The following is a 25,296-nucleotide window of genomic DNA, read 5'->3' as shown; positions in this document are numbered from 1 at the left end:
GTATCTTTTGTGAAGTGGGATGTGAATTTGTATCTTCAGAAATCCTTACCTCCAGGAAGTAACTCCAGGGGACTGGGACCTCGCACTTCAAAGATCTTTGCTTCTGAACTTCTTTCAGGATCCTTTTTCAGAAGTAAGAAATAAAATTCCATAATATTTTCCTCTATAACATAAAAAATAAAATAGCAGTTGTTTATTCCTTGTAAGTCTGTTTATTCCTCTTTCATCGTCCCTTATATAAAAGTATTTATAATGATATAAATTATTAAAGATTTATATGAACAGTTGTGCAGAAAAACCAATAATCTTTAGAGAAAGAGTGACTTATCTCAGAATTTTACAATATTTTATATTCATTTCCAATGGAGACTTTGAATTAGTTGTACATTTTCAACAATTAGGTTTGCCTAACTCTTTTTTACTGTGGATGAAAGGGAATTCTTTGGAAGTCAAGCTGTCTACTCTGGTTATACATTTTCTTGCCCATAAGAAAAATGTTGATTGAATTAGGACTACTACTATCATTATAAGTCTACATCTATTCTGAATGTACAAGTAAATAAATAAAAGTAAATGAAAAGGATAGTTATTTCTTCTTGTTCTAAAAATGATCTGGTGAATACATTTACTTCAGTCAACACAGGATTTCTCTGTATGGACCTGGCTGTCCTGGAACTCACTCTGTAAAATAGGTTGGCCTTAAACTCGGAGATCTACCTTCCTCTGCCTCTGGAATGCTGGGATTAAAGGGTACAGCACCTGGCTTCTCAAGACTTTACAAATGATGTTAAAGGAACGCAAAAGCTATTGCATCATATTCAACTTATGAAATCTACATTAGCAAATACATACTGCCCATAAGAACTCTTCTGGAATATGTGTTAACAGAAAGAGAAGACAGAAAATTTTGAGTGAAAAAATACAGAAAATGTAATAGCAGGTGATAATGGATAACATTTAAATTGCATAAGAGGATGAATTTTATTTTATGTCAACTTGACACAAGTTAGGGTTGTCAGGAAAGAAGGATCTTAACTGAGAAAATAACTCTGTAGCATGACCAGGAAACAAATCTATACTGTATTGTCTTGCTTGATGATTGATGTGAGAGAGCCCAACCCCTTGGGGGTGGCGCCATTCCTGCGATGTATAAGAAAACTAACCGAACAATCCAGGAAGAGCAAGCCAGTCAGGTTGCTTTAGTGCTTGAGTCTCTGCCCTTTTGTTTCCTAGTGGACTAGTGGTATGGAACTGAAAACTGAACTAACCCTTTCCTCCTCAGGTTCTGTGTGGTCATGTTATGTTAACACAGGAATAGAAACCCTAAATAAGATAGTGGTGGGTTATGGGGATAGTATAGTCAGGGTACTCTAAAATAATTTTGGTAAGTAGAGAGATAAGGAGAAGTTAGCTCAGCATGCATCTATCTAGGAAAAGAGCTATACAAGCAGAATCAGAGAAAAAAATTCTTAATACTGAGTTGTGCTCAGCAAATTTCAGAAGCAGTAAGAAGACATTGTAAGAAGAGAAAAGTTACAAGAGTCTTCAGAAGTCTGGAAAATGATATTATGTTCAACATTGTACTCCATGGTAAAGACCCTATGGACAGGAACAGCTCTGGCCAGCCTGGCATTCTAAGTGAGAGTCCACGAATATTACTTTTGTGCAGATTAAAATGCTCTGTTCCTTAAAATTTTTACAAGACGAATAAATCCTGGCATTTTCCTGCTGTAAATTCATCCCCTCCTCCCTGCACACAAATAATATGTAGGTTGCAAAGTGATGATGACAACTACAGCAAAGAAAGTGGTGCTAGGAATGTCTATTCATAGTAACTTGATTGTAAAGCTTCTTAGGATAATAGCAAAGAATAATGAACAGTGGGAAGATCATGCCAGACAAATTGTAGAACTGTCTCCATAACCTTTTCCTATGTAAGACTGCATCCCCCAAGCCTTTCATCTTGTAATTCTTTCATATAACCAAGCATTTTCTTCCCCATAAAATTTCTCCTGTGTTCTAATCAGACTGACCAAAATCTACTCATGAATCATAGATCTGCATGTTTATTTTAACATGTTTTATTATAATATGAAATACTCAAACTTATTTTCATATTATTCAAAAGCACTATTTTTGTAGATAGGCCATAGACCTGTATGAAAATTAAACATTATTTTACTACTAAAGGAACATAGCAATAAAGTGACTCCTAACAAAATTTGCTATATCTGTAAGTCAATGTCTTGTTCAGGCATCATTAGTGAAGCTTCCTCCTGCAGAAGATAGACATTAATACAGGAACCCACAACTGTACAATGTTCAGGGAATGAGAGACCTTGAAACACAATCCTAAGTGAGATGTCTTTGTCAAGTCTCAGAATCATTCAGAAGAGAACATGGAAAATGGTAAGAGCCAGAAAAAAGGAAACCATGTCTTCTAGACACAACAAAGGTGAAGAACATGGGAAATCACAGAGACTGTGGCCGCATATTTATGGCCTGCACAGGTTCAAGCCATACAGGATACTAACACTGAGAGAAACAAGTGTACATTAACAACCATCCCTAACTAAGAAACCAAGAAATTATCTTCAGTTGACACTGCTTACAAAGAAAAAATTAGTTTTCTTCAGTGGAGTCTCACTGGGTATATAAAGTATACTAAAGGGCAAGTCCCATTCACAGAAGCAGAAAGCCATACCAACAGTAACTTAATGGTATTTTTTTGTTTTGGGTCTCAAATGCTTTGTTTGAGCTCTATCATTATTCTTATTTAATCTCTTTACAACTTGATACCAGTCCCTTCCCTTCCCAGTCTCGCCTTCACACCCCCTACCCCTCACTCTTGCTCCTTTTCAGATAAAGGGGTGCCCTAAGAGGTAACAATCTCCCCTGCAATCTCAAGTTGCATCAGGACTAAGCACATCCTCTGGCCCTGAGGCCAGACAAGGCAGCCCAGCTAGGGAAAAGAATCTGAAAGCAGGAAACTGAGTCAGAGACAACTTCTAAGAATAGTTCTTGAGTGGGGAGTGAGGATTGAAAGAAAATTTTAAAACCAACACACTCACTACACTTGGGATCTGTTGGAGAGGGCTGTCAGTAGAAACTGTCAGACCAGTTTATTCTATAATCCCTTTGCATAGCCAGAGCAAAACACCTCAGTACAATGAAGAGGTTCATAGAAAAGTCAAACTTGTTTAGCTCTACCACCTGTCTGTGTGATCCTCACACAAACAAAAGGAAATGAATTTGGCAAAATATCCTGCCCTCTGTCTCAAATAAAAGGAAGTGAATTTGGCGAAACATCCTGCTCATCTCTGACTCCAGGTGAAGCCAGGGTGAAAACCTGTTTTTCTCTGAGAGCTCAATAACAAAGCATACTGACAAACAAGCGGCTCTCCACAGGAGACCCACATGTCAACCATGCTTCACATCTGCTGTATATGTGTGTGTCGAGGGGTCTAGGTCTGTCCCCTCTGTTTGGGCACTATTTACCTGACTGAATTTTCTTATATACTGTGGTTTCCAATTTTGTGTTTGTATGGATTTTGTGCATGCATGAGGGCCAGTGTGTATGTGTGTGTGTGTGTGTGTGTGTGTGTGTTGTTTTTTTCTTTGTTTCCTTTTTTTTTCTTTTTTTTTTAATTCTGGTCCAGTCCTTTTCTGTCTATGTGTGTGTGTGAGAGAGAGAGAGATTGAGAGGGAGGGAGAGATAGAAGGTGAACGTGAAATGTATGAAAAATAATTTTCCTATAAAAAATCTAAACTGTTAAAAAATAAAAAGCAAGTGAAATTTATCAAGCATAAGGAGATTGTAAGAGTCAAATCTCTTCATTCAGGTGAGAGTTTAGAAGTCGTTTCTCCAAAGAGTGATAGGCAGGGAAGGAGGAAGGAAGAAAGGGATGGAAGTGGAGAGAGAGGAAATAGAGATTTATAAATAATATTGTAGCTATGTTAGGCCATCATGTACAACATAAAACATAATGTCACAGCCCTATTAGGCTATTATATAAAAAACTATGATAAACTCAATGTAAAGTATTACTTTTGTGTCTCATACTATATACTGTCATGTATGTCATATAACATATTATCCTTTTTATATTTATTTTAAATTTAATTTGTGTTATATTTCAAGTAAGAACCTTACATAAAGTTTTTTTAAAATAAAATACTTTTGCTGATACAGAAGTGACAGACTAGAAAATTTTCAGCATTTTCAATCCCACATTTGAATAATCAGTTAATAAATTACGTATTTTTCATCCTGCAACCAGGTGTTGAGCCTCAGAGAACCATTAGGATACAAACATGGAGTATTAAGAAGGCTCCAAATGACACACTCAGCTCTTGTGTACTTTGAGTCATGATCACTTATTTGTAGCCAATCTAGTGTTCGGTGCTGGAGATGGTCCACAGACACTGGAAGTTTTGATAGACAGATGTGTCCAGCTGGACATCAGTGTGACAGACTGCACTCAGGAAGCAGAGGTATTATGGAATGAGCACAAGTATAAAAAAGAAACCCCAAGGATGAAGAAGACTGCTTTTATTGCAGTATGTGGGCTGCATGATGGAGACTTTGCTGCTTTTCTACTTTAACAATAAAGACACGCAATTTCCCACACCTACTGGCTGGCTTTCCTGATGCCTTGTTTTAGGTTAAGGTACACAAGAGATCAGTGGCTTCTCTCAAAGCCACCTGTACCATCATAGCATTAAATTATTATAGCTCTTACATAAAAACACATGCCCCTTCCAGGGCGCATGCAGCATCGGTTCACTGGTACGTTTGTTTGCTACGCTGGTAAAATGTTCTAAAAACCAAAAGCTTTCCTTCAGCAAGACTCACTGGCAACTTACAGGTAAATGATCAGACAGTGAGCCATCATGGTGCCGTTTATAGCGCTGCTTGAATTTGTCATGTAGACTTCTTTCATATGCATTTATGATCCAAAGAGCAAAACAGAACACCAATTGGATCCACCTGTAGCTCTCTGCTGGTGCTTTCTAGTAAGGTCCTGCTACTCAAGGACTACTTCCTGTTTCCATAATTTGATGAAATAAATAACAAATCAAAGGAAGCATTTGGAAGGTGGAGGGAGACAACCCTACATCAGACTAGTATTGGGAAGTGTGTCATACCCCAAACAGAAGACAGACAAATCCAGATAGTGCAAAATCACACTTGAAGGTTTTTTTCCCATACCTTACACTCTACTGTATTTGGCAGTGTGCCCACAACTAGAATATTACAATTCTCACAAATACATAGAAAATAAAAGCAAGTTTTACTTGCCCCTGAAGAAATTATTGTTCTTAACACTTTAGGTAGTATAATTGGAACTCATTTAATGAAAACCAAATTTTTTCCAACTTACAGTAGTTTGTACTAAAGAAATCAAAACTTCAGAAGTGACTCCAGTAGTTCCAGACAGTTTTCGCTGATAAAAATCAAAAAGCACAACCTCCAAGTTTGTAGAAATTGGCTGCAACTCTGCAACTGGCAATTGCTGGCGGTTCTTTATTCCGTCCTCTGCCTCCCAGGTCCAGGTTTCGTGTAGGAAAGCCTTTGAAGTCTCTTGGAGTTCTCCTGCAGGGAAGGGGTGTCTGCTAACTCAGATCTTTGCTTTCTGCTTTGCTCCCATATTTCATAAGTGGAGGAGTGATGAACGAATACATACTTGTGTTTAGCTTCTGCTTTTCCTCACGGTATCCCAGAAAGATTGGTTTTAATAGTACAATTCAGACAAAATATTAGCCTGTGTGTTTTTCCAGATACAACTAATATCCAGATAAAATTAAAACATGCGTTTTGCACATTAACTTATGGAGTGCAAGCTAGAAAGTCAAATGTGAAACTGTGTGTGTGTCTGTGTGTGAAAAATATACCAAGTAACTCATAAGTGGTTTTAACTCTGACTTTCCCCCACCTCTGCTTTCTTCTTCCTCTCTCTCTCTCTCTGTCTTTCCTGCTTGCTCTATCTTTTGTTCCCACTCTCTCCTCCCTCCTTGATATGTGACTTTTAAAAGTTAAGTCATTTGGCCTCAAGTTTTCCACATTAGTGTCTAGTCTAAAATGGAATTTCTTCTGAAGGCTTAAGCAAAATCTGTCTAGCTATTTGTGAGTTATGTGAAAATGGAATAAATATGTTTCTCCAGTTATAAAAAAATGCTGTTAAGATTTTTCTTCTTGCTTTTATAAATCAAATTGGGCTGAAGCAATAAACTTCAGACCTGGAAAGATTAGAATCCCACTGGGGAAAAAATATAACCAAACTCAACGAAGCTCTCCTAAGTAATATTTTATTTATTAATCTATAGAATTTTGAAGAAAAGTGGGTTAAGCCTATCTGGTAATTATGTGACTGTCTACCTATCCTGAATGCATTTTTCTTTCTTGCTATATCCCTGAAATACAACGAAATTATAAATTTTATGCACTATAATAGTTAAATGATTATTAATAACTAACTAAATAAAACATTTTAATGACTAACTAAATTAAAATATTTTAATATTAAGCACAAATCACAGTTTATTGGTTTAGGGTCATTTCACATGACTTCTTGTCATATTTTCCCTCTCCCTGAACTCTTTACAGAGCCACCTTTCTTTCCTACTCAGTCAACTTTATGTTTGTTTGTTTGTTTTTTAAACACTTCATGGCCAATTTTTGCCATGAAGAATATTTTTTCAAATATTCTTGGATGTGTGATTTTTTTCTCTCTCTAAAGGATTCATCTTACTGCCGATACACTCTTATAGAAAGCTGTCTTTCTCTTTCTCAGCAGCGAACAGTTGCCAGCAGGTTCCCTGCTTGGCTTAGGACCATGTGCCCGCCTCCCGGGGACCGGCTTTATGCTTGCTGTCCCAGCTGTTATAAATTCACTGGGACGGTGTCCTGCCATTCCCAGAAGACAGTGTTGCCGTCCACCTCTTCTAGCTCTTACACTTTTTCCACTTCATCTTCCCCAATGATGCCTGCATTTAGGGAGGAGGAAACGCAGTGTATATGTTCCACTTCGGCCCGACCACCCTACAGACTCTCAGACTCTGCCCCTTGTTTAGCTGTGGGTCTCTGTGTTAATCACCTAGTATTGCAAATAGAAGCTTCTCTCATGAAGGTTGTGGGATGCATTGATCTATGAGCACAGAAAGAAGTCATTAGGTGTGTGTTTAATTTACTGGGAGCTAAACTGAAGTCCTCTGAGAAAGCAGCAAGCACTCTTAACCGCTGAGAACAGCACAGCCTCCCATGTTTAATATTATTGATGAAGTAGTATGCCCCATCTTTTCTTTATTAAAATCCCATTCCTATGACTCCGTAGTAATTCTTAAAAGAACAGTAGTAGGTTTACTCTAGGGACTATGACATATATTCTTAGTTATGGGCTTAGTTTGTAGTGACTGAAACATCTCTCCAGCCCAGGCCTCTGACTTGTCTAGCCATACTAGTGCTAGATATTGGTTTCATCTCATGGCACAGGACTTTAATTCAAACATAAAATGTCTCGTTACTCACATAATGTTAATGACACTATTGTATCAGTGAGTAGGTCCAGCGAGGTAATTCATTGTTATATCTCATAGGTTCATAGCTGGGTATGACTTATGATTATTTTATTGCCCCCAAGAGCTTGCAGAGGGTGGCAATAACTTGTACTGTTTAGGGATCTATGGGATTTCCAACAATCCCAAAAGAAGTGATCCATTTCTGGCATGGACTTTTTATTAGTTAGCCTCTGGTGTCTACAAGGTAACTAAATATATATATATAGTGTGTGAGTGTATATATATATATATATATATATATATATATATATATATACACACACATACACATATATATCCTCTTTTTATTCCATAGGTCCTTTGTGTGTGTGTATATACATACACATATATATATGGAAGCTGGCAACATAACCTTGTGATTAAGAGTGCTTGCTGTTCTTGCAGAGGACCTGAGTTTAGTTCCCAGTAAGAGCTCACAACATGCTGTAACTCCATCTCGATAAGATATAGTGTTCTCTTCTGGCCCTCAGGGGAACCTGTATACATGTGTCATACTTACATGCATACACACATATGTACACAGAAAGAGACAGACAGAGAGAGTGAGAGAGATATAAATAGGAATTTAAAGGTAATATTAGCTGTATAAACGGACATTTTATTTAAAAAATAGCTAGGATTATGCTTGGCCTGCAGATGAATTGTACTTTTCCTTAGTTTGTTGTAGACTCTGCTTTTGCCTTCCCCACAGTTTTGTTCTATAGGTTGTCCGCTAACCACAGTCAACCATAACATTGCTATGCCAGTACAGTGACTGCAGAATATGTAATTTGAGACACAAAATAGAATACACAGCATACATACATACAGGGAGAGACAGGGGCAGAAAAAGAGAGATGGAGAAACAGAGAGACACACAGAAAGAAATGGAAAGAGAGAAAAAGCACATTTTTCTTTCATCAGAGCATACACTTATTGCTCCACTTTCTCCTGAGTCTTTGCCAAATCTCTTACTGAATCTAATGCACAAATTAAACTTTCGTGCATTGGTGTGTGGATTGGAAGAGGAATGCTGCATTCAACGCCTTTTTCTAGGAATAGTTTCAGGTCTCCACAGGGAATCTTGAAGTGCCACTTCATCTCACTGGGTGGGGGCCTTCTTCAGGCTGCTTTTGTTCTCTGTCCCTTTCAAGAACAGACTGGTTTAACCCTACTCCCCCATGATGTCTCTGGACAAATTTCTAAACCTTGTCCTAATTACCACTCCTAAACTTGAATTTAAAGAACCCTATGGGCCATAAACACCTGCTTCATGATTCTATGTGACTCAAGGCAAGGCACATTGCCATGGCTTTCCACTGGAAGCTTCATAACCTGAGACTGTCTTCCACCAGAGGCAAGAGAAGACAGTGTCTACATTTTCTTTAGTATCCTGTTATACCTTAGCATTATAAAGCCATTTTGAATTCTTCATCACTCTCCTTCATTACTGTATAGCTCTTTGACTACAAGTCAACACACACACACACACATTTACACCCAGTGACTGAGTTTCCTTAATATCTAGAGTGTTTAATTCAAACTTTTCTTGAACAAACCAGGTTCCTTACACTTATTATTTTTAGTTCAGTGATCTGTCCCTGCCAGTCCTAAGGCTCGACCCTAGCAAACTTATCAAGAACTGAGCCCTAAAATAACGTACAGTGTCTTAGTCAGTGAAGAGACACCATGACCACAGCAAATCTTAGAAGAGAATGTGTTTAATTGGGCTGGTGTAGAGGTTCAGAGGTTTAGTCCATTTTTGTCATGGCAAGGATCATAGTAGTGCAGGCAGACATGGTACTGGAGAATTAGCTGAGAGGTCTATATCTGGATTTGCAAGAAGAGAGAGATGCTGGACTTGGCTTGATTATTTGAAACCCCAGAGCCCACTGCCAATGCACACCTCTTCCAAAAAGGCCAACCTCCTAATCTCTGTCAAGTAGTGCCACTCCCCAAGTACCAAACATCTATGAGCCTATGAGGGGCATTCTTATTCAAACCACCACAGACAATCTTTATTTACCAGATTATGAATGTCACAGCTGAAAGCTTTAACTCACAAGGTGCAAATTACCCTATATTCTCTAATACTATGTCCTTGGGTAGTCAGTTCCTTTCTGTCATACTGATCCATCAGGAAAATAAACAAAACCAAAAAAGATTTTAAAAAACCACCAGGTGCACCACATATCCAATCTGAGGCAGACGGAACACAAGTTCAGTTTCCTCTGCAGTCCCAGATTATGGTTCCGGATCCCCCATCTAACCTTCCTGATAGAGCCTCCTCCAGGGACAGCTTCCTTTTGACAACAGAAGTTGAAAAGGACAAATTCCACAGACTGAGGAGCACCACATGTGCATGCTCGTGCACGCACGTGCACACATACACACACACACACACACTCACACACACACACACACACACACTGCCTTTTTAATAGTCCTCAGCTAGACTGCAAGAAATTCAAGTCAAAGTAAACTTGTTGTTTCATGCAGAAATTACTCAAGTGGCAATAATGGAACCAAGGTAGCGTTTTTACAATAAGGCGTTCCACTTGGCTTTCCTCTGCACATTTTCTTCTAGAAACATATAACTAGTTTTATGAGAAAATTTACTTATTTATTTTTCTGCTTACTCACCCATTTCAGCAGACTTCTCTCTTGTATGAATGTATTCCTTTTATGATTTATTCCCATGTTTAAATAAAAGAATGTTTTCTTTCACCATGTGTACTTTTTGAGAGTAAACTTTCCATTTCATATTGAGGATGACAGTGGATAGCTCATGGTTTCCAGGCAGGCTCGACATTCTGGTCCCCAAACAGAGGAATTGCTGTCATCACTCACGTGAGAACCCATTAGCCAAAATGAAATTGCTTGGGTTGGTAATAGAGACAACAGGGCAAGAAAGTTGCAGCCAGGGACAGAAAATACAATTTCTTAAAGCATCGAAAAAGTGCTTTCCCTATACATTTAATACAAAATGCAAAGGAAGGGGGTGTTTTTTAAGATTGTGCACTAGAAAAAATATGTACAGTGAAGAAAAAAAAAAAAAAACACTTTCCATTTAAGATACCTAAAATTTGTTTCCCAAGGCTTTCCTCTATCAACTGTGAAAATTCACTTATTTCAGAAAAAAAAAATATCAGCACTAACAGAATTGCTTTCTTCCTATCAAGGAAAAAGTATTCCAACATGTAGACATAGACTAGTTATCTTGTAATACTTCCACTTACATTTCAAGTGTACAGTACGGTAGTGAAAGTTAGTTTTAATTACCATGGTAAAACTATAAAAGGAAGATAAAATTATGATTAGCCACCAGTATCTTCTGCCCCCTACACAGTCCACCCACATGCATGTCTTTTATATCTTCCAAATCATGATGTCTCACAGAATATGCAGGTTGCTACTTCCATGGCCTGAGTACGTTCATTGGATGCTTTTCCCTTCCACTTGAGTAAAACGTCTCTGTCACCACCACCTCAGTGACAGATCCATTTCTTTAGCAACCATTTAGGAAAAACCTACTAGATACTCAGTCCTATCCCAGACATAGTTCAGGGTTCACATTTCACAAAGGGCAATTAACAGTGGTTAAACATATCAGTTGTAACTATTATGGTCAACAAGAGTTAAGGGCGAAAGGAAGCAGGATTGAAGTAGCCCAGGTGGCCCTTGATAGCATGGCCAAAGAATCAGCTTTAAGCTTGGCACTTGAGAAAACAACTCTTGTGCATGAGCTGGTGAGTCGCATTTATATGGGGAAGCATAACCTAGTGCAGAAACAGAAGCAATCATGAAAAACCCTAGGAAGGCCCATGCTTGACATTAGGCAGATAGCAGGAGAGCCAGAGCAAAGGGACAGTAATGGAAATATAGAGAGCGCCTCAGAAAGAGGCCGGTACTCAGTTGTGACCTTGAAGGGTGTTATAGAACATTAGTACCCTCTGAACGAAATGAAGGTAGCAGAGGGTTGGAGGTGAGGGTCTTAAATAGACTCAAAGCTTTGCAGGTATGTTAAGGCTGATACAGAAGGACTAGATTATAAGGATGAGCTTAGAAGTCGGGATAATAGTTAGGATTCTCCAAAATCAACTTGGAAATAGGGGCATCTCCTTGGAGCAGAGTGGAGGCACAGAAGTGAGGCAGCTGCAGTAGTATGGGTCATTGAAAGTCACATAGAGAGTCAGGACACTTGCTACTGAGCCTGACAACCTCGATGTCATCTACAGAACACACTTAGTCAAAAGGGAGAAGTAACTATTCTCTAATATTTACAGATATGCCATGGCATGCACACACACAGACACAGATACACACACACCTACACATGCACACACACGCACACACAGTGTATAACACAAAGCACACTAAAAAATATATGTAGCACTGAATGAAGGATTAGATGTGAGTTGTCAGCTTAAATGTGACTCTCTCGCACTAGGTTAAGATCTCTTGGCATTTTTGCTAAAGGACCTGATACTTGATCTTGCTTCAGTGTTAATCTTTGTGCACTTCCTGTTTCCTAATAATTTTAGCCCCCAACACTGTGCTATGCATCCAGTGGATTCCTAGAACTACTCTGTGACATTACTGAGTTCATGACAGCTGGACAGTGTATTTTTTTGTCCCACAATGCCCTCTATAACTTCTAAAGGTTAGTAAACTCTATTCAACTACCAAACATCATTCACTGGCTACCTCTCATCAAGACTTCCTGTTCCCTCTTTCCGAGACTGAATGAATCACTAAAGTTTTGAACATTTGTCTCGTGATATTGCACTTGTTACCATGCCCAGTCCCCTTCGGCAGCACAATGAAAACCGTGTTGGTCACACTGCAAGTGACTCACTTACTTCACCATCGCAGATATCGTGACCTGGGGGTCACTGTTCTGCTTTTCTAACTCGGAGATGGTGCAGCTGAGTAGGGCTGTGTAGGGTTCGCATGTCTGGAACTAGGTTGTTTGTCAGTCTGTGGTTCTTGTGGGGAGCATTGTCAACCCAAGTAGCTTAGTGTCATTTAATACTATATATTATACTATATATGTAATATTATACATACTCAAACCATGTATGGTTTTCAGTAAATATAAAGTAACATAATTAATTGAGTTTGATCAAGCAATTATAGAGTTATTTGTCATCTCTCCCCCATCTTAGAACCCTCCATTTTGTTTTTCACCTTTATCCTGAGGCTCCTTTCTCAAGGCTTCCCACTGGCCCCCACCTGCAATTCTTTATACTTTTCCTGTTTTCAGTGATTATTCCATCTTGTATACTCACATGTGAGAAACTGGAATTATGATGAGTGAGGACAGGCAGCGCTTGTCTTTCTGGGTCTGTGTTACCCCACTCGAAAAAGTTTTTCTTGGTCCATCCAATTACCTGCAAATTTTCTGATTCCATTTTTTCTTTTGCAGATGGATAACATAACATTGCTTATAAGTATTATATTTTCCTTTTCCATGCCTCTTTGGAAGGAAATTTAGGTTGTTCCCATTTCCTGGATATTGTGGACAGGGAAGGCAACAATGAACCCAACAGGAAGGACATCAGACCGGGTCCTGGAGCCTTTCCAGCTTCAGGAAAATTTCAGCCTTTCTGGGCTAGTGACATTGTAGGTATTAGAAAGAATACACACACACACACACACACACACACACACACACACACACAAATATATATATATACCAATTTGGTAAATCTACATTCTAAATCTTAGCCTTATACCCAAAGGTAAGTGTAACTGCCACACTTCCTCAAAGAAGCTTTCCTTTATAGAAAATGGAGAGCATCACAGAAAATCATAGCTGCACACAATGCAGAGATCAAGGGACCATGAGGACTGCAGTGCCAATAGATATTGGCCTCCATCTATGGCTCAGTGAACATCAAGAAAAACTAGACTAGAAAGACTGTGAGAGGCAGAATACTAGGAAGTCTTCTGGGAAAAGTCTCTCCTAAAATGGCTGCATAAACAAGATTGGAACTTGTTAACATATTAGTAGACATGTTAGCATGCAAAAAGGCAATTTTGAGAAGAATTAACGTTTTTCAGGGATGAGCCCCTTTGTGGTAGGTTCCTGCAGGCTTTCTGGATGGCAGGGACATGGTTCACAAAGAATAAACCTCAGTTCAGCCCGACTTAGATGCTGGTGCTGGAACAAACTTTGAGTGTCTGACACCAAGTCATTTATTTTAGTCATATTTAAGCACAGCACAATTTTGGAAAAAAATTTCAATAACTATTAACTCAATCCTGTGAGTAAGACAAACCTTAAGTCATCTTTACATTTTGTTTCGCACATGTGTCTTTCTCTGTAAGAGAGGTTCTGTAAACTTAGAAACAGTGCTCAAGAGAAGTCTTTAGGGGGAATGACTGACATAGAAATAATGCCTGTGGAAGTCAGGATTGGCATGGCCCTAAGAGGACATAGATGTCTCTTAGGCTATTGTACAGTACAAGTGACATGATTCATAAGGGTGAGTTTTATGGCCTAGAAATAATGCTCAGGGTTTTAGAAGGGGAAATTCTGGGATAAACAAGCATGTTAATCTAGGATATACACACATCAGAGAGCAAAGGATCATCAGGTTGTAAACTACATCCAGTCCCAGCATTCCAGGAGGAGGACCAGTTCATACCCCTTTCCTTTTTATGCCAGTGTGTTTAATCTTTCTGGCTTCCCCAGTGCTTATATATGTGCAAAAGGACTTTTTGCCTACTGCACGTTTTTATTGGTTGTTGAATGCAAAATGGTTATCCTTGAAACCACATACACACAAACAACAAAAATGGACTCAGAATGTTCATCTATTTGTACACAAATGATGATGATGATGATGATGATGATGATGATGATGATGATGATGAATGTAACCAAAGACAAAAGGCTATCAATTTAAGTGACAGGACATGGGAGGGACTTGAGGAATGGCACCTGAGAATGATTGGAGAGACGAAAGGGGAAATGGAAAATGTTGTAATTCTATTTGAATTATAAACATTTTAATAAAGAAAAATAATGATGCTCCTCTCAAACAATGGTGATTAATAGCCAAAATGTTATACTGTTGCAGCACAGTAAATTCTCACGAAACACTCAGGCACAGGACACACCAGTGCTAGTGACTTTTAATAGCTATATCAAGAAATATGTTGCATAGTGATTTTATAATATAATATGCTAAGTGTATCTGTCTGCATGCTCATACCTATGTATATTATACCACTATAAATCAGAACAGTTTTCATTTCATTGTAGAGATAGCAATTCTGAATTTGAGATACCTGTCCAGTTAATTCACAAAGCACTTGTCAGAGTCCAGATCCAACCGCAAATAGCCAAACTATCCCTGGTGCCTCTATCCTGTTTAAGAGGATGAGTTCTATATCCTTTCAAGAATAAAGGAAGTGGCATAAGCACATGAGATTTTAGTTACAGCAAATATTCAGCAAGGATACTAATTTAGAGTCCTAAAACCCTAAAAATATTTGTTACCCAGAAATTTCACAAAGATGGCAAAGTGATATGATTTAAAAAAAAACAGTGTTTCAGTCCACTGAGTCATTTCCTGGAGATGCATTCTCCACAAACCACATTTATTGTAACATTTATTGTCAGCCTCTCAGGAGCCCTTCTGAGTCCTCAGATTTGGAAAACACAGCAGTTCTTCTTTATTTTCTTGAAATGGAATCATTCAAATCTTCCCTCAGTCAAGAATTGATCAAGCCAAAGATGAAGAGATCGGGTTACAAGACTGCAGCCTTACAGATACATTTTCCAGGTAATATTTAGACCCTCTAATTCCTGCAATAGTATTTTATGTCATCTATGATGGATGCAAATTTATATTGTAGAGTCTTAGACAGGAGACGTTGGACACAAAAGAAGAAAGGGCAGCTGATTTTCTAAATATAATGAACTTCAGAGGCTGATTCAGTATATGTGTAGTTTAGTGAAGACAGTTATTGTTGATACTACAGTTTGTGTCAACCACCACAGAGACATTATGTGCATCTAATAATGTTTTATAACATGTCATTTTCCTTGTCTGTAAATCCTTGCATTCAAGTCTGACATTCCATTGAAACAATATAGTCATTTTTAATCCATTGGCTTTCCATTTTCTAGGTTGCAATAATAGTCCTCCACGTAAACGACTTTGCTCACCATTATTAGATATCTGGCAAGCGCCACTTCTCAGATTGACATATTTAAAAGCAGACACAAAACTAATTACCGCCAGGAATGGAATCAGCAACTAGTAGATACAGACTATAAAGTACCATAACAATGAAGTCAGGCTTTAGCCAGATTAATTGCAATGGATTCTCAAGTATGAGTGTTTTTCCAAAACAGAGTTTCGAGTTCTGGAAAACATTTGGAAGGAATATACCTCATAAATTAAGATTTTTTTTTTCTTCAACATCAATTCTCTCAACAGACACAGACTGCTCTGAAAGTTCTGTCTCTGCTCTCTTTTCTTTTCCCCTGCCCACAACACACACAATCCCACATTGGTGGGATTTCTGATGGAATTTCACTGCTCACAATCTTTAATTAATCTGCTTGCAGATGCATCACCTTCAACACCAGCCCTTTGCCCTGAGAAAGCCAGGGATTTTCTGTGGACAATTCAGGCTTAATTATAGGTATACATTAATTCAGTATGTCATCACTTCAACGAAGATGTCCTGTTACCAATGTCTGTTCTATTTATATAAAATCAAATGCTTCATTTCATTTTTGTTGTCAATGTACCTCTGAGATACTGGATGCAATATCCATTAATCTAAGTAAAACAGTCTTTATTTGGGTGTATTGTGTCTATCTTCTGACAGGATTACTTGAGAACCAATTATGAAAATGTATCTCTTAGGTTCTTTGTCTCCATGTTACCTTGGCTTATTACGGTATGGAGCAGGCTAATCTACATCTGTAGACTAGTGTAGGATAGTTCGTCCATGCTGCATGCCCATATGCTGTCGCCAGGTTCCCATGATTTCTGTGAATCAATGGTGGCTATCATCAGACTCCTGCAGTGCCCTTTTTAAAACTATTTTATTTACATTTCTTATTCCTCTTCCTCCCTTCTTCACCCCAATCCCTTCCAATACCCCAATATCGGGAAGGAGAGAAAGGAGGTTAGAGGGGCAGAGGGGGAAGAGTTATCTTTAGCTACTCCCCCTGGTTGGGGTCACTGGGTTCCTTGGGGTAAATCCAATCTTCATTTCAGGAGATCTCCAATATCTTCTCAACCAACAGCAACTGGGAACAGCAGCGGGGAGCAGCAGCAGCACACTTCTTTCTCTGAGCTCCTTTTCTTTCTTTCTCCAAAGTCCTCCCTCACAATTAAACTATCTTCAGCTGGGAAAGACCTCCCCCTCCCCTCCGAGCCCACAGGAAGCACACAGTTTGTTGCTGTGAACAATCTGAATCAGTCCCTGGGATTAAAACAAAATCATGTTTACAACATTTCCCCCTTTCTGTTTAAAAAAAAGCGGGGGTCGGGGGCTTTTCTTTTAATATGAATAAGACTTGTTGTTTTTTAAAAAGGAGATAAAAATGCTTTTTGGGTCAATAATTTTTGCTATAACTTGGGCTCATAGGCTTTCTCCAACTGTATTCCCTAGTAATGGGAACAGAGACTTTCTTTGGCATGAATTCATTAGCAGGCTCTCTGATCACCTGCCCCTCTGAGTCTTGTCAGGCCACAGAGGAAGACAATGCAGCCAGTCCTGGTGAGACCTGATAGGTTAGGGTCAGATAGAAGGGGAGGAGGACCTCCCCTATCAGTGGACTAGGGGAGGGGCATAGGCAGAGAAGAGGGAAGGAGGATTGGATTGGGAGGAGATGAGGGAGGGGGCCACAGCCCGGATACAAATTGAATAAATTGTAATAAATGATAATAATAAGTAGATTACATGGTTTGCTGTTTTTCAGCTTCTTTAGTTCTTTATATATACTGGATATTAGCCCTCTGTCAGATAAACGGTTGGTGAAGATTCTTTCCCAGTCTGTAGGCAGTCGTTTTGTTTTGATGATGGTGTCCTTTGCTTTACAGAAGCTTTTCAGTTTCATGAGGTCCCATTTATTGATTGTTGCTCTTAGAGCCTGTGCTGTTGGTGTTCTGTTTAGGAAGTTGTCTCCTGTGCCAATGAGTTCAAGGGTATTCCCCAATTTTTCTTCTAACCGATTTAGTGTGTCCGGTTTTATGTTGAGGTCTTTGATCCACTTGGACTTCAGCTTTGTGCATGGTGATAAGTATGGATATATCTTCATTTTTCTACATGTAGACATCCAGTTAGACCAGCATTTGTTGAAGATGCTATCTTTTTTCCATTGTATGGTTTTGGCATCTTTGTCAAAGATCAGGTGTCCATAGATGTGTGGGTTTATTTCTGGGTCCTCTCTTCGGTTCCATTGATCCACCAATGTGTTTCTATGCCAGTACCATGCAGTTTTTATAACTGTTGCTCTATAATACAGCTTAAGATCAGGGATGGAGATACCTCCAGAAGATCTTTTATTGTAGAGAATTGTTTTAGCAATTCTGTGTTTCTTGTTATTCCATATAAAGGTGAGAATTTTTTTTTCCAGTTCTGTAAAGAATTGTCTTGGAAAGGATCATCCTGAGTGAGCTGTCCCAGAAGCAGAAAGACACACATGGTATATACTTACTCATATAGATATATAACATAGGATAAACCTACTAAAACCCTGAACATCTAAAGAAACTAATCAAGAGAGCGGACCCTGACTAAAACGCTCAATCCCCATCCTGAAAGGCAAAGAGGATAGACATCAGAAGAAGAAGAAAACAGGAAACAAACTAGGAACCTGCCACAGAGGGCCTCTGACAGCCTCTGCCCTGCAGACTATCAAAGCAGACACTGAGACTTAAGGTCAACTGATGGGCAAAGTGCATGGAATCTTAAGTAAGAAGTAGGAAATAGTAAGATCTGGAGAGGACAGGAACCCCACAAGGAGAGCAACAGAACCAGAAAATTTGAACACAGGGGTCTCCCCAGGGACTCATATTCCAACCAAGGAACATGCATGGAGATAACCTAGAACCCCTGCACAGATATAATCCATGACAGCGTAGTATGCAAGTGGGTTCCATAGTAATGGGAAGAGGGACTGCCTCTGACATAATCTGATAGGCCTGTTCTTTGATCACCTCCCCCTGAGGGAGAGCAGCCCTACCAGGCCACAGAAGATGACAATGCAGCCATTCCTGATGGGATCTGATAGACTAAGATCAGAAGGAAGGAGAGGAGGACCTCCCCTATCAGTGGACTTGGGAGGGGCAAGCGAGAAGAAGGGGGAGGGAGGGTGGGGTCGGGAGGGTAGGAGGGAGGGGCTTATGGGGGGATACAAAGTGAATAAACTGTAATTAATAAAAAATAAAAAAGATAAAAAATGATAATAATAAAAAGAATCTCATAAAAACATGAAACTGGAAGTCATAATATAAATGCACGCTGCCTCAGTCTCTGTGAGTTCATATGAGCTTTGCTCATGTTAATTTAGAGGGCCTTATTTTCTTTGTGTCCTCCATTCCTTCTGGCTCTTACACTTTTCCTAACTCCTCTCACCCAGTGTTTTTCAAGTAGTTTTGTGTGTGTGTGTGTGTGTGTGTGTATGTGTGTGTGTGTGCACCTATGTGTGTGTGTTTAGTAAAAAAGAGACACAAATAAGAATTCTCCAGGGTTCTTGTAAATCTAATCTGATTGGCATATATCTTATCCTCTCTCCTTGTGACCCTGTCCAATGAGAGCCTCCAGATTCAATCCTAGGTTCTCCAGTGTCCCTAGTTTGATGAACTAAATATAATCTCGTACATGATTTATGCTCCAAAATCTCTTCCTTTGACCTTTCCCAGCTTTCTAACTGGTAATACCATTTGGTTTCTGCCCATGTGGTTTTTCTTTCTGCCCACGTGGGTTTTTCCTCCACACTAACCCATCATGGTCTCCTCCTTTCTCCTCTCTTCAGTCTGTTCCCTGCGATTCTACTGTCCAAACCTTGGGAACCTTAGCCATGCCTACACCATTCTGCTCTGCCCACACATAGGGCATTTAATCAACCAATCAGATATAATGACTTAGGCAGCTTTACACAACAAAGATAGATTAACCAGATCTTGAGGGTCAGCATCAGACCAACCTCCAACAATTAGGGCATGTGAGTAAATAAGATTGTTCAAGAGCATTAGAAAAAGAATCTGCTGCCATTGCACTGGCTTGGAATGCTGCATTAGGGACTCAATGTAAGATGGCATAGCTGGGATAGCTGAAACGTTCAGAAGGTTCGATACTTAAGTTTCTTAACTAAATTAATAGAATTGCTAATACTTGTTAATAGTCTACAAATTTCACACGATGGCATTTTTTTTATTTGTTCTGAAATATCCATCTTCTATCTTTCTGGTCTGCCAGGAGTTGCACTGGCACCTTTAAATATACATCTCTTAACTCATCTTTCTCTCTCTGTCTCCCTCCTACACACACACATACACACACACACACACACACACACACACACACACACAGAGTGATACTTGTAGGAACAAATATTATATTTTCTCACACTGGTGTTCAATTGAATCTGGTGGGTTAATCAGTTCACACTACACAAAGCTGCTCACATTGCATCATGAATGAAGCTGATTTAAGACTGGATCTAGATGTCACATGATTTCAAAGCTGTGGCGGTGGCTGCACAGTTTTTTTTTTCAGTGTCATTCCCTAGATTGTTGTCAATGTGCCAAGAAGAATGTTGTAGTATTGTTCATCCCAGACTATCCATGAAACCAGTTGGCTATGTGCATAGCATAGGAGGCACAGAATGTCCTTTATTGAAATGAGGCAGAATATAACCTTGTAAGAGTCACTAGAACATATCTTCAAATGTCAAAGGATACAACTGGGAAGTAGAAAACCACAACCACTGCCAGGGCACCTTCACCTAGCTTCAAAGAAATATTGTAACCCCTCTAAGCAAAGACGTCAAGCTGTCTGGAAATCCTTAAACAACAGTTTAAGAATTCTTTTCAGATGGTAGGGAAAAATGTAAATTAAAGAACAGATTACATGTTCTCTCATTTTATGATGGAGGATACTCTCTTTTAACTATTGAAGAGTTTAAGTTAGCCTGGATATAATTCCATTTTGAAATAAAAAGCCTTCTTGACTGGGAGTTGAACTCAGGGACCAGGAAATATCACGGAATGTAGACTTGGCAGACAACAAAGTTAACTCTCCTAGCAACAGCCTCTAGGAAATATCACAGAATAAATGCTTCATAAAAAATAGAGACAATCCCCCTGGCAATAATCAATGAGAATCGGTTGGGAATTTGGTGGGAAAATTCTTCCCAATGTTTCAGATACAGTTCAGAAGAATAGCCATTGTGATTGTGTATGCCTTAGGTAATTGTGATTCAGAGAAGTCACCTCACCCCTCTAACTTTTACCTAATCTTGTAACATCAAGGCATGTGCCCCCCTGCTTGCTGTCATAGAAACCCCCTGATCACAGACTTTCCCTTTAAAAACCCTGCTCACTCAGGGCTCGGGGTCCCACTTTCTACTGCTCTGTCAGTGAGACTTGGGTCCCGAGTTTGATCGCTCTCATAATAAAGCTCTCTTGCCATTGCATTGAGTTGTGTCCTGGTGGTCTCTGAGGGTCCTGTGAACCTGGCATTACACTATATTTATGGATTTAACTAACAATGCCAATGTCTTGTACACTACAGCACGATAGAAGCCACAAAGCCTTAGACACACATATTGTGTCTAAGGAAGGGTAGAGGCTAACGCATCTATGCACTGTTGCATTTTTCGTTATTATTTACTATTGCTATATGTTTTACTAAAGCTGCAGTTAATCCTAAACAGCTGTATAGCCAAATCACCACACAGAGACTGGGATTTATTTAATTAACCTAGATCACAATGATGGGCAATAGTTACTCCATCCTAAACCTCCAAGCCCACATAGTTTCCTAAGATTTAGATTTTACCCATTATACTTGCTTTTAGGGATATCTTAGGTCTGGTTCATTTCTCCACTTCATTCCAAGACCTCTTCTCTAGCCTCTGCTCTCCCAGCTTTTCTCCTCCTGCTCCTCCTCCTCCTTTCCCTCCTACTCCTTCCTCCCCATTGTTCAACATTGTGGCTGATTGTTTTATTTTGGCATGTTTACACAAAGTTGAAACAGGTGATACTTAGAAAAAGTATCACAATGCAATGTCCGGATTCAAACCAGAGAGCAGGGGAGAGAAATCAGCATTTGAATGAACAAGGCTAAGATGTATACATTCCAAAAGTACATTAAACAAACAATGCACACATGGACATGTGATTACATTTCATATAGAGGACAGTAGTAAGCAATTGGATGTTTTACATTTGTGACTATTCAGGCAACATAACTTTGTTTTATAAAATTTGCTTTAAACAAATTTAGTTTTTCAAACTTCACATTATTCATTATCACATTGAAAGAACTTTTAGTATATTTTAAAGTATGAGTGATCAGTTTTCAAATATATTTAAGTGTTTAGTATCAATAGTCAATGTGCATTTTATATTCTTCTGCATTTTACATTTAGAGGTCTGCATATAGTATCAAAATTTACACTACCACTATCATTGTGGTCATTTCTGAACATTCTTCTGAGAAGCCTCAGCTCAGCCCTATTAAACTGTAATAAGATTTAAAAAAATTCAGCTAGCTCACAGCATCATTTAATCAGATATCTAAGTTAAGTATGTAAAAATCACACATACACTCACAAATCCAGAAGTGAAAGATGTCAGTACTATAAACTGAAAAATAAAATCTACGTAAGTATTCCCTCACTGCTAAAGATTATTTAAATTTTTACTCTAAAATATTTCAGCTGTATTACAAATTGTTACATTTCTTCATGATAAACACTAGATACTAGCTATATTGTTAAGGGATGTTTTAAATCCCTGACTATTTGAAAAGAGTTATTAGTCATCCTTAGTAACATTGTGGTCTCTCCAAAAATACTTTTGGAAAGAATAGTATTTGTTAGAAGAAAAGCAGTGATGCATTGACCAGCAGGATTCTAGAGCAGAAGCAGTGCAAAAGGCTCCTCCTATGTCCCTCTCCCACCCCTGGCAGTATGTGCAGCAGATTCCAACAGGTGGGACAGAGAAACAACAGAATAATCATCAACTAAAAATGGATACAGCTATGCAGCTTACTTTATTTGAATCTGGCATTGTCAGCCATTTGCCTTATTTGCACAGTCTAATCGGTTTACTGCCAGTGATTGGCCGAAGCACAGTTGTTTGTGATTAGCCAAACCCCAGAAACTTTTTTATGAGAAATATCTACTAAATTAAGTTTCATTTTGTTTGTGCTCCAAATTAAATGGCTATATTTCCAAAGTCTGTCTCATTAGGAACTCAAAGTACAGAAACTGACACTGGCCAACAGTCTTTTTAAGATATTACACTATGCCTGGTATCATTTTAAATGTGTATAAATTTTCTTCTAAAATTACTAAGGCATTCTCAGCCAAAGTTTATAATGCAAGTATCATAGAGGTAATAGGTTTACAGTTATATAGTCAGCATTTCTTTTCATCCAACTGGTAACACACACACACACACACACACACACACACAATTACTATCCACTAAGTTGGAATGTCAAATAAAAGGTGAAGCAGACATCAGAAATGAAAGTCTCTAAATTATTTAAGCTAATGAAGATCAGCATCTAAAACCTGACTATACTAAAGATGATTCAGAATCCTCCTTAAATCCTTTGAATGACACTCTTAGCCCTTAACTCCTCAATTCATGATCTTGATGGTGAATAAACTAATAATTAATTTGTCCCTTGATGTTCAATGTGAAGACTCATGAAATTTAATTTGCTAGGTAAATAAATACTAACACTAAGAATTAATTCCTCCAAATTTTGTTTGCCCTAAGGGCAAACCCTTCCCATAACAGAGCAGACATGGTTAAAAGAAGCTTTCCTCAGATCCCAAAGCTGGCTTTCTAATCCTTGGTTTGGTTTTCATGCCTTGTCAGTATTACTATGAAGCTACAACAGGAAGTTCTACTCTGAGCCTAACCGTGGCTAAGATAAGTTAAAGGTCTACCACACAGGAGACTCAACTATACGCAACAGGGAAAGGACAGTGGCTACACTACCAACTCTGGGCTTGCCCCCAATTGGAATATACTAGTCAAAGCTAAATCATTGATGACATTTAGGGTACATGCTCACTAAACAGAATTGTTAATAGTCTATGTTCTGAAAAGTAGCCAACAAAAGCCAATGGTACATTTCAATTGCCACAGAATTCCAAAAATCCACAGAGAAAAATGTCAGTCACTGGAAATATACCACTTTATGATTTGGAAGTCCTTGAAGTCCAATTATAATAATAAAATACGGCCATGAATTCCATGAGTCTGAAAAAGAAGAAGTATCTGGAAGGGACTGAAAAGAGGAGTAATAAGGCAGAGATGATGTAATTACATTATAATCTTAAAAACAATAAAACATATTGAATATCAAACATTTGAAAGAATGAAGTAGAACACAAGGAAATACTTTCTGAAGCTGAACATACCTGAATCCAGTTCCTGATCCTGCCTCCCCATGGTCATTTGATACTGCTCTAACCTCCCTGAGCCTCACGAGGTTATGTGTAAATCTGAATGAGAAGATGAACTGAACGAAGCCATTGATATCTTCTTAGCTCTTGTCATTTGACTCATGCTGCTCATGGAAGTCCATGTGTGGAAGGCTTTGCCATCAGTTTGTGGCTCCTGGGAGGGTTGGTAGAGCCTTCAGGGCATGGTTCTTAATGGAGGATAAAGTAGGCTGCCCTGAGAGGAACAGGTTTGTTCTGCCTCAGGCTCCCTGCTGTGGTATGCTGTTTCATAGACTTCCTAAACTTGCCGTTCATAGAATAAAAGCTCTGAAATGCGGAGCCAAAACAAATGTTTTCATTTTATATCTTGACTACCTCAGGTTTTTCTTCATGGCGAGGGGAGGGATGATAGCCCACTGGAGATGATAACCGCTGCCTGGCACACAGCGATGACTTAGTGAGCCTTCAAGTGTTTTGATTTCAACAATACCACCTGAACATCTGCTGTGAGCTGGGGATACCCATCAGTGAGCCTAACAATGAACCCAGGCCTTTCCGGAGGTGGAAGATTGCAAACTGAGTAGAACAAATGAGTTCTGTAGCACTGATGATTTTTAGAAAGTGGCAAGCACATAGAAGAAGAAAGCAGCTCAGGACAGGGGGTGGTGAATCTAGTTGCATTTCTAAGTAGAGCTGTCAGGGTGAGCTGATAATGTAAGATCTGTTTAAATCCCAAGAAGAGAAGTGTTATTAAAATTCTGTGTTTCTCTTGTAAACAACATTCATTAAGATAAAAATGTTCTTTTGTCAGTGTTAGTCAGTCAGATTTATTTTCCAAACTCTTGGAGCTCAGCATCTGTCATCCTCCCTCCTCAAAATCTGCTGACTTCACAGCTGAAAAACCAATTGTTTTCAAAGGATTGTATGATCACATCTAGCATGATGTATAAGCCCCTCTCTGACTTCTTCATAACTTCTCACATAGAAATATTGCACATAAGCTGCTTCCCAGCAAAGCTGTGTAAGCTCTGAAATACTCACCTGGCCAACACAGCCACCGGCTTCCTAGA

The sequence above is a fragment of the Psammomys obesus genome, unplaced genomic scaffold, assembly GCF_907164565.1.
Source record: "Psammomys obesus unplaced genomic scaffold, mPsaObe1.curated_primary_1811, whole genome shotgun sequence".
Taxonomy (NCBI): Eukaryota; Metazoa; Chordata; class Mammalia; order Rodentia; family Muridae; genus Psammomys; species Psammomys obesus.
This window is presented reverse-complemented; position numbering follows the sequence as displayed.